This window comes from Rhinolophus sinicus, chromosome 1 (assembly GCF_057876585.1).
Source record: "Rhinolophus sinicus isolate RSI-liver-muscle chromosome 1, RSI-T2T, whole genome shotgun sequence".
Lineage (NCBI taxonomy): Eukaryota > Metazoa > Chordata > Mammalia > Chiroptera > Rhinolophidae > Rhinolophus > Rhinolophus sinicus.
In genome coordinates, this window is record NC_142501.1 from 18,735,081 (window position 1) to 18,747,951 (window position 12,871).

The window sequence follows — 12,871 nt, forward strand, 5'->3', positions numbered from 1 at the left end:
ACGTGTTCCATATGCACGTGTAGTATGTCTGGGTCTAAGAGTGCAGCTTAAGAGTAGGTTGCCAGATAAAATACAGGACTCAAGTTCAATTTGATAAATAACATGCCTGTATGTAGGTAACTATATTGCATAGGACACACTTTAAAACATCACACTTTTCTAAAAATGTAAATGTCTCCAGGCATCCTAGAGTTTTCTGGTTTTTTGTTGGCGTGTGTGTGTGTGTGTGTGTGTGTGTGTGTGTGTGTGTGTTAAATTCAGCAATTCGACATATGAGGCCCTTAGAAAACAAATCTCTTTCTTCGGTCAGAGTGCTGAAGAAAAGCAACCTCCTTAAATGTAGATGGTGAAGACTCTATTTCGGAAGTCGACAGGGACGCAGAACAAGTACAGAAGAAGAGACTGAGGCTTGTTTTCACTGGGAATCTCTGTACCCAGAGGGAATGAGTTCTGCGTGAAAACATCAGAGACCATAAGAACATAAGGCCCCAGAACAGGAGCAGCAGGAAGTGGACAATGAAAGGAAACACACATCTGGACCAGAGCAGAACAGAGATAGTTCTCTAACCACACCTGACCAAGGCGTTTGAGCAAATTCTTAGTGAGAAGCAGTGAGAAGTAAATATCTGCCACACACGCTATGTAGTCACAGACACTTAGGTTTGTCTTAATCGTTATGTAAATAGATGTGGTCCCCAGTCCAAAGCACATGCTCTTTCATTCTTGGTTAACCCTGAGTTAAAGACTCACTGTCCAGGGACTGTTTTAGAGAGATGCCTGGGCTGGGTGCGTCTGCGCTCTACCTGAGTACTCTAGTCAAGACGTGGGTTCCGGAATGACTACGATCTGGGAAACGGTGCCCATACCAGAATCCTGATTAGGAAGCTGCTGCTTGTCTTGCAGTATGGAATGGAATTTGAAGGTAAGAAAGAGAGCATCCCTGCCATACTGTGGTCTACCCGAGTGGGCAGAGAAGGACACGAGAATACACTGGTGCAATACAGTGTGGTAAGTGAGACAGAGCTACATGCTGGATGCTACAGGCGAGGGGATTCTGTCCCAGTTTGGGATATTCTTGAAAGACGTTCTTTAACAGGTAACACTTAAGCTGAATCTTGAAGAACAAACTGAAGTTGGTCAAGTAAGAAAAGGGGAAAGTGCATTCCAGGCAGGAAGGTCATTTTGACCTAGCCCAGAGGACGGAGAGTCCTGGCTAGTGTTGCCTAGAAGACAAATGATTAACTGCCCGGTGTCAGGCAGGGAGAGGTGAAAAAGACGACTGGAGAAACGGTAAGAGCAGGTCTGCAGGCCTGTGTGGCCACGCTCAGGAGCTCGGACTGTCTTTTGTAATCACTAGCAAGCCACCAAAGCATTTTGAGCGGGAGTCACAGGTCTAATTTGAATTTTAAGTCCACTGTAAGGAAAGAGCAGACAGAGCCCCTGCAGGGAGACCATTTACAAGATTATTGGAAGGGTCAAGGTGAGAGTTGAGCAGGGCTTGAACTACCATGATGTGAGACAAAGGGAAGGAATGAATGGATGTAATACATTATTATGAGCTAAAACCAACAAGATGTGGCAATTGATTGAATGGGGGAATATGAGGAGTCATGGATAAGATTGAGCTGGCAAAGATGACTTCCAGCTTGGGTGACTGGGTGATGCCAACTAAAACAGGGAATACCAGAGAGGGAAGAAGATGAATTTGGCCTTGAACATGCCAAGTTTTAGATGCCTGTGGAATATCCAGATGGAGATAATACAGGAAGCAGGGCTGTTTGTTAAGACCTTCAAAGTCCCACGCACTCTTCTTTCTGGAAGCTCTATGCCACATCATAGCAAACATATTAAAATGTACCCACATTTCACATTAAATCTAACTTTTGCCATAAAAAATTGAGTAGCTTTTTATAATTTTGAGTTTTGAAATTATTTGCAACTCATTTAATTTTTGATTGGTTATGATTATTTCAATTGTTTACAAATTGAGCTTTTAAAATAATAAATCTACTTATGTAATGAAACTGACATGTTTTAAATAATATATTAATGTCACTTTTGCAGGGTTGTTTCCATATTTTTGAAGTTAGTTATTCATTTACTTAGGTCCCACCAGCTGCAGCACCAAGCTCATCATGTCTGAAATAAAACTGCCTTGTGAGCAGACAGTTGAACATACAAGGGTAATGCTCAGGAAGGAGAGAGTTTTATGAGGCAACATATATAAGTTCTAGGTAAAACCGTAAGAGTAAATTTAATCGCCCCAAGAAAACATATAAGTGATATGAGAATTGGACTAAAGAAGGCATGAACACCACATCTAAGGGAGGTCAGAGGAACAAGGATTTCATCAAAAAGATGAAAATGTTGAGAAAAGTGGGAAGAGAATTAAAACAGAGAACCAAGGGAACAGAGAATATCAAAGAGATCCCAGGTGATCATTGAAACAGTGCCAAATGAAGAGGAGTGGTCCATCCCATAAAGCAAGAACTCAAAGTGTCTAGAGGATGGGGCTAGTGATCTCAGCTGGTACCAGGAGGCCACCATACATCTTAGAGGGAACATCTCCAAGAACAGGGAGTGGCAAAAACTGAGGCTTGATGGACTTGAGGAATGGAAGAGAGATGAGAAAGTGAAAGTAATGACCGCAGAAATTCCAGTAAGAGAACCGAGAAAGATATGTCAACAGTTGGAGTGAGACACTGCTCAAATGAGGTAGTTGGTATTTGCTTAGAACAGGAAAGGTTGAGCCAAGGAGACATCTCCAAGATAGATGGAGACATCAAAGTTAATAGAGAAAGGGTGCAATTGGTGAAATGATGGCCAGAAGAATGGAGTGGATGGGAGCAAGAGGCCAGGGCTAGCGTCTCCCTTGGGTGGGTGACAGGATCTTTTGTCTCTTGGGCTACTAGCATATAGACGTGCTAATTGTTTGGACTTCAGCATATGCTCACTTGTACCATTCTTTCTTTTTTTCTTTTTTTAAGATTTTTTTATTGGGGAAGGGGTACAGGACTTTATTGGGGAACAGTGTGTACTTCCAGGACTTTTTCCAAGTCAGGTTGTTGTCCTTTCAGTCTTAGTTGTGGAGGGCGCAGCTCAGCTCCAGGTCCAGTTGCTGTTGCTAGTTGCAGGGGGCACAGCCCACCATCCCTTGTGGGTGTTGAACCGGCAACCTTGTGGTTGAGAGGATGCACTCCAACCAACTGAGCCATCCGGGAGCTCAGCGGCAGCTCAGCTCAAGGTGCCGTGTTCAATTTTGCTGTGTTCAATGGCGGAGCCCACCATCCCTTGTGGGACTCGAGGAATTGAACTGGCAACCTTGTGGTTGAGAGCCCACTGGCCCATGTGGAAATCGAACCGGCAGTCTTTGGAGTTCGGAGCATGGAGCTCTAACTGCCTGAGCCACCGGGCTGGCCCCCATTATTTCTTTATTTCTGAATGTGTCCTGTCCCCACCAGGACCATAAAGTCCAGCAAAGGAGTGTCTCTTAACCCAGCACTTTGCTCCACGTATTGTAGAAAAAGCCCTTTTCAGGGTTAAAAGACCTTAGAGATCCTGTGGAAAGCTCTCTATCATTTTTTTTTTTTTTTTTAAAGATGAGATTTCAAAGAACATATGTTTATGCTTTCTAAGAACATAATAGTGGAAGAGATTCTCCCGTTTACAAGGGAAAGAGTCTCGTTTCCAATAATTCACATAATTAGAAGAGGAAGAGGAGAGGAGAAAGAGAGGATCTATAACCTAAAAGAAATTGAATCTCACTTCCTAATCAGATACATATTGATCATTTGTAAGTTTATCCAAATGCTGTTTGGCCCTATTTATTGCATTCATTCATTCACTCATTCAACAAACACATATGGGTTTGGCACTGAGGTTCTAAGTTCCTATGGGGTGTAACAAATTCTGAATGACTACCATTCAATATATAATACTGTTCTCTCTTCCTTGCCCTCGAATGCTTTCTTTCAACTTTGAAGGGTGCCTCACTGCTCAACAGTTCTAGAATTTGATGAGCAGTTTTCTGCTGACCCTTCCCTAAGCTTTTCCTCTCCACCACAGGGCAGATACAAATACAGTTCACTTTGAAGACTCTCGGGTTGGCTCTGGGATGGGAGTGGGTTTGGATTGGTCGTGTGGCGTGAGCTGCAGAAGAAGAGAAATGAGCACACTGACGTGATCCCGTATTAGTCAGGAAAATTCTAAGAAACTGTTTCCAAAGAGAGGCGGTAAGAGGATTTTTTCTCCTCTATTAGACTTACATAAGTCGTAAAATAACAGGCTGCCATTTTAGAATAGTTGGTGTTGGCATGCTGTTATCGTGAAAATTACATGAAGCTATTCTTTTTAGAAAATATTACTTCAGGTTTTAGGTTAAAACTTGATGCCAATTGGTTTACACAATTATCGCCTTTTTCTTAGAAATAAGGGCAAAACCTCAAAACATACCACAGCAGAAAAGCTATTTCTGTTACTGGCTAACAATTGAAGGACATCCATAAACCTTTGGAAATTAATATCCCCCAGGAAAATCTATTTGATGAAAGTCACAAGGAAGTTATTAACTAGAGTTAAGTCACTGACAAGAGGTATTATTAATGATCTCATCAAAATTTAAAGTGCTTTTAACTATCACATTGCAAGCCTAATTATTGACGACTCAGAGAATATTCAATTATTCTACAGTAGTTACTTGGCTAGAGATCAAATGAAAAAAGATGAAAAGCTTAAGTTCTAGGTAATTCCATAATTCTTTATACTTCATACAATTAAAAAGTTAGAATCATTAGCCGTCCTGTCTCCTTCTCCCCCATATCTACTGATTACTAGTAGAGTCGGTTTCTTTTCATTGTTTATTGTTCCCTGCTTCTCTTCCAAATGCTGACGCAGGAACAAAGAAAGTCAGAAAAATCCTCCAAGCCTTGGTTTTCCAAAAGCAGTTCAGGAAGCTCAGTTTATTTTCAGATTGGAAGAGACACTTTCAAGTACACTGGACATTTGATTGCCATCCCTCAAAGACGTTTTCCACAAGGGAATGGCATTCTCCTGCCCGCTCTATTCTCTCTCTCTCTGAGATTTTGCCCCAACTTTCAGGTTGACACCAGGTGAAACTCCATGCTTTGCCTCTGTTCATGTCCTCCAAAGCGCTGGCACTTGACCAAGCACTGACGTTAGGTAATAAAATTATATATATATATCCCATATATGTGTATGCATATAACCTTTATATATGTAAAACCTTTATATATATAAAACCACATATATAACCATATATATATATATAAAACTATATATATGTACATATATATACGAAACCTTTTCAGAAATAGAGTATTTTATAAAGCTTTTCTAAATTCTAAACTTAAATTTGCTCTTCACTTTAGAGCCCTAGTTTAACAAACATTTATTAAGTTTCTATTATTTGTGTGGCACTGTGCTAAGGAGCTAAAGAGACAAAGATGAATGTGAGATGGTTGCTAGTATTCAAGGAGATCTAGAAAGAAAAACAGACTGCTCAATACTGTGCAAGAAGGGTAATGCACGTGGTATGCCAGGGAGTCTAGGAAGCCGAGAAGAGTGCACTGTCTAACCCACTATGGCCGTAGTGACAGGTAGTGCAAAGGAAGCGTCCTGAGGGCGGTGACGCCCACACCGAACCTTGAAGAATGAGTAGAATACTGAAGGACAAAACCTGCATTCATCAGTGTCTACAAAGTACCGGTGCTTAACACATAGTTTCCCATGACATCCTTTTAAGAACCCTGTGAAACAGTGTCCTGTTCTCCTATTTGTAGATGAGGAAACTGAGGCTTAAAGAGAGTATATACCCCATTAACTTCCAAATGGCAGACTTGGGATTCCAAGCTTATGCTCATGATGACCATAGTCTCCTGTTTCTGATGTTAACCCCTTTTCTTGCTCCCCAGGTCCATTAATCTTATTTCTGTAAAATTGAAAGAGATAAGTCTGGCTACACACACAGACGTGCGAACCACTTGCTGTAGCTTGTCTCACCAGTGTGCTGTGGGCCACTGTAGATGGCTGCAGAACATCAAGTGACCTATGAGACAGAAGCCCCCCTCCCCCCACCCGGCAGGATCAGGCACCTCTCTCTTCCACAATGTATGGCACTCAATGCATGGACCACATCTTCTGACACTTTATTTTAAACCATGCATCCCTTGCTCATTAGTACATTCATTTGTAATGAGATGGAGGATTGTGTTTTTTCTTTTTGAGTAGCTGGTCAAAGGATTCGTTCAGAAAAACTATCATTGATAGGGAAACGTCTCAGAAACTATCCTGGGATAGTCCTTGGCGGGGTTGGGGGTGGGGGGATACATGTCAGCTGGTGCCAAAGCTTCAAAGAAAGTGGCTTCACAATTTCATGGAAGACAAAGAGAATTTAGTTGCTCCTGAGGTAGTGGAGGAAAAAAGGAAGAGGGAATGAGGGAAGTGTAGGTCAGAGGGGCAAGAGAAACACATGGTGTGATGTGAGTTTTCTGTGATCCTCAACTGCCCTTGCTCAATCTCCTCACAGTAAAAGTTCGGTGAGATTATTGGACGTCTTGTGAAAGAGCAGTGAAGGAGCATCTTCTGTGTGCAGAAGCCCAAGCAAAAGGGATCCCAAAAGATAAGCCATAGTCCCCAAAGAGACAGCCAAAAGGAAGAATGTTTTTGATTTATCAATGTGTGTATTCTGATCAATTACAATAGTTTCCTGCTATTGTCATTATTGTTTTTAATCTGAATGAATTTGACAACATTGCAAAATTCAGCAGATCTCTTAAAAATCCAGACTTTCAGCTTTTCTTAAAAAAGAGTAAACAATGCGGTAACTCTGGGCCCACAATGCCACAGGAAACAACTGACAGAAGTTGGATTAGGTCGCCCGGTTAGAGGAGGCACACACTCTCCAGTCTGCCACGGTCCCCACCATTCCCTATTATCCGTGCAACGGAGTGAACCTAACAGTTTCCCTCGTTTACGTTATTTCCCTGGCCCCATGAGGCTTTTGAGTTTGTGACCACTGCGATGAAGCTGAGAAAGTCACAGATGTCCTGGAAGGGAATCAAGACCGCAGCCAATTTCTTCTTGAAGACAAGGGTTATTTAGACACGCTTTATATCTACAGCTATGGAAGGAGGCCAAGAACTATCGATGATTAGTTATTAAATAGGTGCTTTAAATGCATTGACTCTTCTAATCCTCACAAATACCCTAGTAGGTAAATACCACAATTACCTATATTTTACAAATAAAGAAACTAAGACTTATTTTAAAAGGTGAAGGAACTTGGCCAAATCCAGCCTTCTGGGGATGAAAATGAGGGTGAATCCGGAACTCCAAGGATGCCACTTTTTCCTCCATCTTCGCCCTTCTCTGGCCTGTGAGGTCCACCATGTGTTTCGTGTTCTCCCACACAGCCCCCAACTCATCCCCCGCTGGACAGACAGTGGCGTCCTTGCTGAGGCAGCTGGGGGCGAACGGGGCACAATGCTCTGAGCATGCTCAAGTCCCACGGCTCTGAGCCAGCTGGCGGCGGAGTGGGGGAGATCCTGGCACTCTTTCCAGAGGCTCTGCTCCTTTAGTCTATGTGCTCTGGGCCCATGTTTTTCCATAACACACCTGAGAGTTGGCACAACGGTGGGAGAGGGAGGATGTAGGGCTTGGGATGAGATTTGGGAGGGAAGTCGATGGTGACCGGACTTTGAAAGTCTCAACTTTGAGAACAATACTGTGGAAGAATCGTTGGGCAAAATGGAAGGAAGAAAAAAAGAGAGCAGAAGAGAGAGGAGAGAGGCTACTCGATAAGAATAGGAACGAGAGAGAGAAAGAGGGAGGGAGGCAGGGAGGGAGACAGGGAGGGAGGGAGGGAGGGAGGGAGGGAGGGAGGGAGGGAGGGAAGGAGAGAGAGAGAGAGAGAGACAGAGAGAGAAGCAGAAAATAAGAAAAGGGAAGAGAAAGAAAGAGAAGTCCGCACAAGTAAGTGACAATCACCCTGCAAATAACACAAACCCTCCTGCTGGAGAGACACGAAAAGGTTGGAAGCGAGCTGGAGAGCTTCTCCTTGGGTCTCAGGCCCTCTCTCCTGAGAGCGCCCATCACGGTGCTATGCAGACCCCTCCCTTACCTCACTGAAATACCCAACCTCCAAGGGCACCCTGTTCCTCTTTCCAGCCCAGGACTGGATAAATCTTATCTTCTTTGCCCCTCTCTCACAAAAGACAAGCTTAAATTTTTTAAAGGAACTTTACTAAGAACCAAGGGGAAACAGAAGGAAATCTATGAAAGCGTGGAAAATGGTTAAACATACCTTTACAACATTCTAAGCTTAAGATAGCTAAATCTGACTGCAAGTCGCCTGATCCAAACCTACTTCTATCTTTCATTCATCCAACGGATATTTACTGAGTGCCTACTATGCGCCATGCGTTGTTCTAGGTGCTGGCTATAAATCAGTGAGCAAGACAGAGAAGTCCCTGCCCAGACTCCTCTCTGCTGTCATCCTTTGGCCCAGCGTTCCATATGATCAACTCAGTGTACCTCCTTCTGGCTGCACCCACTTAGAATATTTTGTTTGCAAGGCACTGAAACCCAATTCAAACCAGCTTTAAAGCAAAGTTGGGAATTTACTGGCTCATATCACTCATACACTGGCTTCAAGTGTGGCTAGATCCAGCATTCTAATGCTTTTATTAAGGACGCTTCTCTTTCTTCCTCTCAGTTCTGGACACCTCTTTTTGGCTTCATTTTCAGATTTTTCATGTGGTGGCAAGGTGGCTGCAGCAGCCCTAAGCCTACGGCGTCCTTACAGCACCTGTCCCCAAGAGAAAGCGGAAACATCTTTACTGATAATGCTAACAAAAGTCTACTGGATTCTGCCATAAGAAAAGATGAAATAGCACCATTTGCGACAACATGGATGGATCTTGAGAGTATTACACTGAGCAAAATAAGTCAGAAAAAGTCGAGAACCATATGATTTCACTGATATATGGTATATAAAACTGAAAACAACTAAAGAACAAGACAAACAAATGAAGGAAAAAAACCTCATAGACACAGACAATAGTTTAGTGGTTAGCAGAGGGTAAGGGGGGAGGGGGTGGTAGATGAAGATAAAGGGGGATCAAATATATGGTGATGGAAGGAGAACTGACTCTGGGTGGTGAACACACAATGTGATATATAGATGATGTATTATAGAAATGTATTCCTAAAATCTATGTAACTTTGCTAACAATCGTCACCCCAATAACCTTTAATTAAAAAAAAAAAGTCTAGTGGAGATTTCTGATTGGTCTGGCTTGGGTCTTGTCACCATCCCTGAATGAAACCAATTTCAGTCCCACATTGTTCTGACGTAAATATATGGTGGCAGTCACAAACATGAAGCCGACAACAATCGTTTCACAATAGATATCCTCCTCGCTCCCTTGTTTTCTCAATTAATTAGGATCTAAGAATCAGAAATGTTTGAGCACCACATTTGGAAATCAAAAGAGAGGGGACATATTCTTAAATAAGACTAGGTTTCAGGGCCCACCCCAAGAAGAGCAGGCTCACTGACCCAGCTCCAATCTCACTTTCTCAACTTTTCAAGGTCTTCTCGGTTGACATTGATGGGTCTTCTTCACCTTCGCATCTCCTAAAGAGCACTGTATAGTAATTTGCCCACATAGGGCACTCCAAAAAGAGTGGCTGAACTGCCCTGGTGAGATCAGGAAAGAGGGGAGGGAGAAGAGGAGGAGAGGAGAGGAGAGGAGAGGAGAGGAGAGGAGAGGAGAGGAGAGGAGAGGAGAGGAGAGGAGAGGAGAGGAGAGGAGAGGAGAGACAGGAATTGCAGAGGAGAAAGTCACTAGGCACTGGGAGAAGAGAAGGAAATAACAGGAAGGAGAGAAGGAGGATAGCACAGTACTCAGAGACCACAGGCTGAAGACAGACATCCTAACATTCAAATCCCACACGGCTACTCTCTTGAGAACACGGACAGGACGTCGAATACTCTGTGCCTTAGTTTCATCACAGTATAAAAAGCGTAACAATGCTGTCCTTACTGAGTCTTATGAACGTTATATGCAGTGATGGTTGTAAAGCCCTTCAGTCTAGTCAGCTCATGGTACGTGACATTCATCTAATGATAACTTCTAACATTATCCTTCTTTGATGCCCAGTGCAACCGTATGGGGGTGGTGTTACAGGAAGGGGCACAGTGAGGTCCACTGGGGCCCCCACATGCCTCTCAGAGGCCATGAACAGCTTTCTGAAGAGGTTCAAAATACGTTCTGGAAAAAAAAAAAGGCTGCAACCAAAAAACTCAGACCATTTCTAGAACCCAATCCAAACCAAACCTTCTTGAAGGTCATAATGTGTTCTGAGGTTTCGTTCCACTATTTTTCACTTATACAGTCCTCGGCCCTGCCAGGGCTGAGCTAGGATTTGAGCTCGGCATAGCCAAATACCACAAGGGGGAAAAAAAGCCCAAGCCCTTTGCCCTAAATGCATTTCCAGCCCAACAGAGAACTCCAAGCCCTGGAAAGCTCTGGGCAGCCTGCGACCCCCACAGCCACCTCTGCAGAGCGTCCCTCTGCAGACTGGGGTGCTGACCACAGTCCTCAGCTTCCTCTGTTGTCTCCATGGCTACAGAGGCAGAAAGGGCTCCTTGAGTTCTGGCGACTCAGCCACAGGCTTGGTGAGAAAGGAAAGCTGCCAATAGTGGGATAAATGGACTGATTTTTCCAGAAAGTATCTTCCCTTTTGCAAGGCCAGCGTAGCATGCAATCACAGAACTGATCCATGCCCACTTTCTTTATGGAAAAGAATTCCCTGGTACTCAGTACACTGCGTGTTCACTAATTCGCTTCTTCCAAAAATAACTGTATGGAAGAGAAAATGTGATGGGTTCATTTAAGGAACCAAGACAAGTGCTTATAGGGAGAGTGGGAAGGGAGAAGAGAGGGAGGGAAGGAGGAGAGAGACAGAGAGAATGAGAATACTGGTATTTGTTGAGGTGAAATGGGATCCAGTGTGCTGCTTTATGATACCTTGTGCTTTCCAGTGACCCCATGAATTTTGCTCGAAATGTGGAGAGTAGGAAGAATAGGTTCTAGGAAATAGCCTTTCTGCACTTAAGATGAAAGGAAGGACAGGTGAACTGAGATACAGGATTCTCAAACTAAGATGCGTAATAGCCATTGGTTAGGCCAATGTTTAAATCACTGATAAAATTGTGTGAGAGAGAGAGAGACAGAGAGAGAGAGAGACAGACAGAGAGACAGAGAGAGACAGAGAGAGAGACAGAGAGAGTGAGAACATTTTTTAGATCTATCACTTACTGGCTGTGTGATTTTGGGAAAGCTATTTAACCTCATTTTTCTCATCTGGAAAATGGGTATAAACTAGAATCAACTGATAAAGATTAAATGTGATCACGTATGCAATGTGCATGGTTCCAGAGACATCATAATCATTCAAAAAATAACTGTAACAATAAAATTAGTCCTGACAATCTTTTTCTCCAAGAGGTCTAGAACTCCAAAAGAGTCACAGACCACTATCTGGGAGTTGCCAAGGCCAGTTCCAGTTCTTGCAGTCGGTTTTCCTTCCTACCTGCTCTCAGCCCCATGTCCTTCTCACTAACTGAGAAAAGGGAAAAAATAAAAACTGCACACTCCTCCCCTTACCGGTGTTCCTCTTTGTACCTCTTTCCTCAACACCTACATACACATATGCACCCCCTGACCAAGTGCCGTGATTGCAAGAAATATTTATGGCATGTCTGTGCTGGGCCCTGGGATTAAAACCATGAGGAAAGTCCCTACAGTGAGGCGGGATCAGGACAAGAGAGTGACAGTAACAGTCCATACAAGTGGTTCTCAGACTTGAGTGAACAGTAGAGTCATCTGAAGGGTTTGGGAAAACACAGATCACAGGTATATACCCCAAAGAATTGAAAAGAGGGTCTAGAACAGATATTTGTATACTCATGCTTCTAGCAGCATTATTCACAATAGCCAAAAGGTAGAAGCAACCTAAGTGTCCATTGACTAATGATGAAGGATAAACACAGTGTGATATACATACACATATGTATACACACACACACACACACACACACACACACACACACACACACACACAATGGAATATTATTCTGCCTGAAAAAGGAAGGAAATTCTGACATGTTACAACATGGTTGAAACTTAAGGATATTGTGCTAAGTGAAATGAGCCAGTCACAAGAAGACAAACATTGCATGATTCCACTTATATGAGGTACTTAGAGTCACCAAATTTATAGAAACAGAGAATAGAAGGGTGGCTGTCAGGGGCTCAGGGTCGAGGGGATGAGACATTGTTTAATGTATACAGAGTGTCAGTTTTCTAACATGAAAATAGTTCTGGAGATCGGTTATACAATATACTTATCACTACTGGGCCGTACACTTAAAAATAATTAAGGTGGTATCTTTTATGCTATGTATATATTTTACCATAATTTTTTTTAAACAAAGGAAAAACAAAACACAGATCACTGGGCCTCAAAGCGCTGTGTGGGGCCTGACAATTTGCATTGCAAAGAAGTACCCAAAAGATACTGACACTCTGAGTTGGGGACCACACTGAGAACCAATGGTCTAAGGAGTCAAGCGTTAACCTGGCAACACCGCAGCCACTGCTGGGAGCAGTGGCTTAGAACTGGGAGCCACTATAATGGAACTGCTGCAGTCACAGTCCTCTGGGAGTGTAATCCAGATGCTGGATTGGCCCCCAGGCTCTTGAGACACTGGGAGAGGAAGGATAGAGACAGCTGGCTGATGTTTCTGATACAACTGCTTCTCTCAGCACTTAGCCTGGAAGCCCCT

The 12,871-nt window shown here is 43.2% G+C and overlaps 1 long non-coding RNA gene across 1 annotated transcript; it reads left to right on the top strand.

Annotated features, from left to right (window-relative positions):
• Positions 1-732: 732 nt before the first annotated feature.
• On the top strand, positions 733-9,294 carry LOC148759016 (uncharacterized). The gene is made up of 2 exons (XR_016020349.1): positions 733-922; positions 8,764-9,294. It is a non-coding gene; the product is annotated as an uncharacterized LOC148759016 (long non-coding RNA).
• Positions 9,295-12,871: the final 3,577 nt, after the last annotated feature.